At 35.4% G+C, this 7,027-nt stretch overlaps 1 non-coding gene across 1 annotated transcript; it reads right to left on the reverse strand.

Annotated features, from left to right (window-relative positions):
• Positions 1 to 6,371: 6,371 nt before the first annotated feature.
• Positions 6,372 to 6,562, reverse strand: LOC118918890 (U2 spliceosomal RNA). Its single transcript, XR_005027305.2, has one exon. It is a non-coding gene; the product is annotated as a U2 spliceosomal RNA (small nuclear RNA).
• Between the last annotated feature and the right edge of the window lie 465 nt (positions 6,563 to 7,027).

Consider the following 7,027-nt stretch of genomic DNA (forward strand, 5'->3'; position numbering starts at 1 on the left):
TGTGTAAAATTTTCATCTATGAAAATAATGAAAATACCGAAAAAATGATCAAATCAACTTTTAATAAACTCTGTAAATTAACTACAGGCTTGGAACAATCTAAGGAGCAATCCATTCATCCTTTTTTATCTAATACCCACAGCCTCCCATTGAACCTCCCCAAAATGGCTGATGTCGGTAAGAACACAGAGCTTTGTGGCATTTTAATCTGTACTATTCCCATCCTGATCCCTAGCTCCTTAGTCACCTTGAAAAACCACCTCACAACTATAATAGTTATAAACTAGCTACCCAACAGCTACTAGAGGGAGCAGAATGGGTTGGTATATGACCACATGGCATTGAAGAACTTATGAAATACTATGCACCTGGGAAGTGGGAAGAGAGACAGAGAGAAGTGAGATATACCAAGAAAATAGAGGCCCTTAAAAAGCCGGCCTTTGTATAACACGTATGCATGATATAATTCCATGTATGTATGCAACATTATGTATATGTTCATATTCATAAAGACATGTATTAGAGGTCAACCAGCAGAATATTAATGCATTGTGTTTCAAGATATTGAGATTTCAAGATATTGTTACTTCTGTGTTGATTCATTTTTGTGACCCTTGACTTGTAGTCACTACAATTAAAAAGGATTCAACTATTTTTCTCAACAAAATTAAAATGGGAAATTTTTAATTTTGTTGAGAAAAATAGTTGCAGTATTATGCCAGATGCTTTGCAAAAGATTTATTAAAATGAGTTCCTTTCCCACAAGTAATATCATGTTAAAAGTCAAAATCTCTAGCATATTGATTTAGCATTTTCTTTGTCTTTTGAATCCAGTAAGTTAGGATTCTGACTTGAAGGTTTTAGTATGGTTAAGTTAATCTATTCACATACAAGCTAATGAATCCTGTCAAAATGCTTGTTGCATAAGGAAAAAAACTTGCTCATTTTTCTCAAAAATTTTTGTAAATACACTTATTTACAGAACTAAGTGTGTTGTCACTCGCTTTCAGTAATGTTAACACAATAACCCATTAATACTGGAGGCAAAGCATCACAATAGACCACACATCTGTTTGCTCTTTGTGAGTTAGGTTTCTGGAAAATCTGCCTGATTTCATTATGTTTCCAAGGAAATCAGTGGGTTTCAGGCTAGATTAGACAGAAACACAGGCCAATGCAGTTAATAAAGGCAACCATTCCTTAAGGACCTAGAGGTTGCACACATTCCAGAATGGAATTCTAAAACAGACAGAATATATTTTCCTAAAAATGTGTAAAATTCTACTCTCAAGAGCTATGATTATGATTTTTAAAGATCAACCTTCACTTTTAATCAAGTCTATGATAATCAGTACCCAGAACTGTTACCTTGGGGCCTTTAAGATTCAGATAAATAATACCTCACCCCACTCCTCCTGGGCACCCTTTCTGTGCCCCTCTTTGTACCCTGCATATATCCAATAATATTTGATATTTTTATATTGCAACTATTTAAAAAATAGGGCCAAGTATTGCTATCTCACTGGAAGATCTTCAAGGGCAGAGACTTATTTTTGTTCTTATTTTTGAGATCCTTTAACTTACTATAGCACCTGTGTCATATTTTTTTAAAGCAATAAATACAGCCAAGTTTATGAATTAATTACTTACCTATATATGATGGAATCTTATACAAAACAAATAATGAGGGGACAAACAAGTTAAGGAATCCTTGACAAATTATAACCAGGACACAATTTCAAACACATTATATGGGAAAGAGAGAAGAATGGCTATAGAGTAAACAAAAGGGAAGTGTATCACCACCTCTGTGCTATAACCTCAGGAGCCTTAGAGAACAGAGCTAGGATACCACGGTGAGACAGGTGTCTTTACTCTGAAAATAGGAAGGAATACTTGAAAATTTAATGGTTGATACTTTATCAGTAAGCCATAATTGCCTCAATACAAACATCCCTCCCACAACCCAAACACACAGTTATCATTTTCATTTCACTCAACTAGGAGCTGCATAGAGGAGTAGGCATTCTGTCCTCAACATCATAGGGTACAGGAAAAAAAGTAATTCCACTAGAAAAAAAAAAAATATTTCTTATTTATTTTTATCTTGGAATTAAATAAGAAGCATATATAGTCATTATTAGTTATAAAATATTACTTTGACAACTACATGCTTAGACATCACTTATTGGTTATAGTTATTATATTCAAAACTATATTGACAACATCAATTCATACAGAGAGAAAGGGGGAAAATAAAAAAGGAAACTTGAAAATGTATTACCTGTACTGTGAAGGCTTTTATATTATGGCAATACTTTTTTTCCATTTTAATTATAGTCTTAAGGCCTTCAAAATCCAGGGTAGAGAAAGCAAAAGGAGGTATTGTTTTGATATTGTAGGTTGTAATTATGATTCAAATAATGTTATAGTGATAGGGAAAGGCAACTCGGATATGTTAGATCAATGGTTGTTTGCTTGTTTGAGGTTGTTGGGATACAGGCAATTTGGTAGACGTAGAGGAGATAAAACACTGGCATGCATGTGGCTGTCAGGTCTGCCACTGTGAGTTTACCCTGGGTGACACAGCAAGTCTTGTTTTTCATTCTGTTCCTTTGAGTTCATAATTTGGGTTGAAAGTTTAGCTATTTGATGTAGTAAATAAGAATTTTTAACATTAATAAATTTTTTAAGAAGAGCAGATGCACATATAAGATACTGAGGATGATTTTCAAGCTCAGAAAGGAAAGAACAGTGAATTAAATGACAAGAACACAAGACCCCTGCCCCAACCTCCACACTCAGGCTGAAGTCCCAAGGGTGAGGAGTGTCAGGCAGCACGGGTTTCCAAGGGCAGCCATGCAGCCCCTCAGCTCCAGGTACTTTAAAGGCGGTGGAAGCCTGACCACACCAGCATGGTGACATTGAGCTTTCTTTGCCTCTGGCAGCACCCACCATTCTCACTGGGATCAGAGATGACCATCTTATCAGGCATATCAGGAAAGTCATGACCTGGGCCTGAACTGAACTTAGTTACTGAGGAAACCTCTGCCTCATGGACAGCTCTTTTCTTACTAACCCAGGATAAAATGCATTCAGATTCCTGGTTATTGGGTTTTCTTTAGATTCCTAAGAAATTCCCCTCAGAGAAGCACAAGGGCATCCTATCACTTTTTTTACCAGGTAGGTATCTTTGTGAATTAAGCTATTGTAGAAGCTGTTCTGAGTTGTTTTGTTTGACTGTGTGTGAGTGAATTTAAAAATGCAATCTTATCCTGCCAATAAATATAAACATATAGTATGTTTGTGGTTACCAGGAACAGCTAAAAATGAAAAAACATTTTATAATGATAAAAGTTCATTTTGATAAATCATTTGCCTTTGCAAAGGCATATGTCATTTGTCTGTTTTGCTGATATCTGTTAGATCTCTGAGATGCTAATCAAACTACAAAATTACATTTCCCTGCTATGTTCTTTTCCAGTGATTCTAAGTGTTTCCCTCATAACAAAGTATCTAAAATTAACATTTATCTTATAATTACACACAAACACCCCCCTCCCAAAAAAGGCATCATTAATATGACCAGTTGTCTTTCACTCTTTATTGTCCAGGTTAAAGTAAAAAAAACTAATTTTAAAAGCAGGAAAAGATGAAATATCTATTCCATATATCTAATGAGATAATGATTGCAAAATGCCTTGTTCCCTGTAACACTCTGATAATGTAAAAATATCAATTTTCAGAACAGTTTCCTGTAGCTGAAAACTTATTTACTAAAAACGTGTCTTTACTTACAAACACTATATATAGACATACACATATCTATATACCAACCTACCAATTCTACTAAAAGAGAGTATTCATTAATCATAGACACAATATGCAAATAAAACATGGATAAAATAGTGAAAAATCACTTAAATGCCAAATCTGATTTGTTACTAAGCCTCTCCAAACATCCTACAAGTATGGCTTCAATAAGACAGACAAAATGAGGCAAATGGGCCAAAAAATATCCAGACAAGGAATGATTAAAGTTTTTAAAAGGAAACTTTCCAAGGCATTCTATGATTATACCATCTTGCAATGTGAAAGATTTGCAAGGCACTTCCCAGGAAAATTACATTTCACAGGGTTTGTGTCAGGAGTTGATTTGTTTGAGGCATGGACCTCACTACATGAAGCACCACCAGGCCATCCTAAGACACCACGTTCTGTCCCCTGGACACCTGAAATGGTATCCTGCTTTTCTTCTCCTATGTACCCACAAACTCCCCTATAGCCCAAAGTATTCTCCATATGACATCCAAAGTAGTCTATCAAAACTACATTTTAACTATATTACTCTTGTGTTTAATACATTCAATAAATTCCTGCAGACTTTAGAGTAACATCCAAACTTGCTAAAATTGCTTTAAAAACAGACTGCCAGCTGACAAGTTTCATTTGTTCTGAAATGCACTCTATCTCACCTCCAAAGACTTTGTACAGATTTCTTATTTTAGTCTTACCTTACTAATCCTGCCTATCCTCAGAACCCTGACTCTGAACATCCCTGCAAGGCGAGGGTGAATCCTCACGGCAAAGGCCCCTGCAAAGTCCTGTGCTTCTGCTGCATGACACCCATGACACCCATGGCTATGACAAGAGCTTCTTCATTATTAGTTTTTCTTAGTGAAGTAGACATTCAAGGGAAAAATGAAAGAAAACTCTCTCTGTATTGTTCACTGATACAGCTCCATTGGCTAGTACAGTGCAGGTACATAGGGGGTGGATTATAAACATATTTGGTAAATGAGTGAAAGAGAGATTGTATTGAGAATTTCCATGCCAATAAAATCTTACAAACAAGTAGCTTGATGTCATCAGTCATTCCAAGTAGAAAAAGTCCAGCATTCATATTTCTCCAAAAGGTTAATATGATTGAATCTAAAACTGCCATTAACACTGGAGAGTAGATGAAATAAGACAGGAACAATGTATTACAATAAAATCACAATCATATAAATCAAATTAGTTGTTTGGTATATTTAATATATATTTAACATATATTAAAGACTAAGGGGCAAGATCCTGTAGTGGTATGCTATTTTTGCAAGAGTTATTTTGACATAACCTAAATAGCCAAGAATTGACCTTATTTCAAACTGGCTATTTTGACTGGTTAAAATGTGAAAGAAATAGAAAAGGCTGCTTCATTTCTTTTATTTAGTTTGTTAAAGGAGATAACATAACACATTTCAAACTCTCTAACCTTGACTTTTAGCTACATTTGTGAAAATAAGTTTTCTTTGACTTAATACAAGTAGTTCAAATATGTCTTTTATATACTATAGATTTGGAAAACTTTGTAGATCATAGAAAATATTGAGTTAGGCAATCTCAAATTTAATTATTTGCTGAAAGACAAATCTGTGTGTGTGCAAGAGAGAAGAATTTTTCTAAAATACTCTATCTGGCAAATTGGGTATTTACTTGAATTTAATGTTTCCTTATTGGGACAGGATGCTGCTATCCCTGCAAAACCCATTTTATCATCTCTTTCTGTTTGAAGCGTCACATTTTTCTCTGTTGTGAATCCTTCTGCTATCCTGTAAGAAGCATGAACATGAAACTTTGTAAAAAAATGAAATTACATGGTTATATTTTCCATAGAAATTAATCATTTAAAAAAATTTGATCTTGTATTCTCATTCCAGACAACAAAATCCCAGCTCATTTCTGAGAATGAACAAGCATCATTTTAAGTTGTATTGTTTTCTACTAATATATAATTCATTAGAAGTGTGTTAGGAAAAATGCATTCAAAAATTACATATAAATAAAAAATGCTCATATTACTAAAGAATAAAAACCTGTTTATAGAAAGCCAGAAATCATTGTGATTATATCCTGTTTTTCAATTAATTCTACCCCCTTTAAAAGCTTAAGGCTAGGGAATATGTACTTGAGGACTAAAATTGAAGTTTTCATTCAGCTCTCCCTGTTGCTTGCTAAATTTTCAAGTACGTGTATTTCAATAGACCTTCTAGTAATAGAATGAGAATACAGGCTTTACAGCAGCAGCACAGCAGACAGGAGGACGGGTGCTCCATCAGAGAGATTTAGTTCTGAGCCCCACCAATTACTAGCTGTGTATTTTTAGGGAAGTTGTTTAATCTCATTTCCAATTTAAGTCACCTGTAAAAAGCAGACTATAATAACCCTTTCCAGATCTAGAGGATTAAATGACAAAGGCCGTTTAAAGTGCCCCACATAGTATTTGGAAATTAGTAAGTCATCAATAAATGATTTAAGTATTACAATAAACATTATCATTAACACTTTATTTTTATGTTTTTATTTTTAACAGTCATTTATTCCCCCTGAGGGGGTGCATGGTTCCTGGAAGTACTGCAATACCAGGTCCATGCGTGGAGTAGATGGAGCAAGCTCCTATTCCATCTCCCTGCCCCAAAAGTCCATTTAATATATTGTCCTAGGATAGAGAACGTATCAGATATTAAACTGATAAGAACAGATACTACACTTGATCTTAGCCAAAAGGCCGAAAAGTGATCATTAACACCTTTATGTGCAGATGAGGAATTAAGATGTATGCCTTAAACCCAATGCTTTCTTTTAGACCTGGGGTGCACTACAATTGCTGCCTCCTGATGGCTTTTATACCTCAGTTACCCTTCCTTGTTGCAATTCCAGCACCTGTAGTTTAACCACAGACAACCAAGGAGCCTTGACAGCTACTGGCTGTTTTCTCTGATGTAAGAACTCCTTGCGTCAGGGTTTCCTGTTATTAGGTTCCCCCCATCCACAGAAATGTTGGACCTCCCTGCCACCTGCTGATTGCTCACATTGCTGTCAGCTGATTCTGTTTGCTCGCCTGGGTTTTCTTCAAGTTCCTGGAGGTGGGTGTCTCAAACTCACCTCCCAGCTACCCAACTACTTAACCCAGACCTCTGTTCTGGATCTTAGTGCCACCTACTTGGAAGCAACATGTGAGAGCTATTTATGTCAAGGGAAGGAA

Source organism: Manis pentadactyla, chromosome 3 (assembly GCF_030020395.1).
Source record: "Manis pentadactyla isolate mManPen7 chromosome 3, mManPen7.hap1, whole genome shotgun sequence".
Classification (NCBI taxonomy): Eukaryota; Metazoa; Chordata; class Mammalia; order Pholidota; family Manidae; genus Manis; species Manis pentadactyla.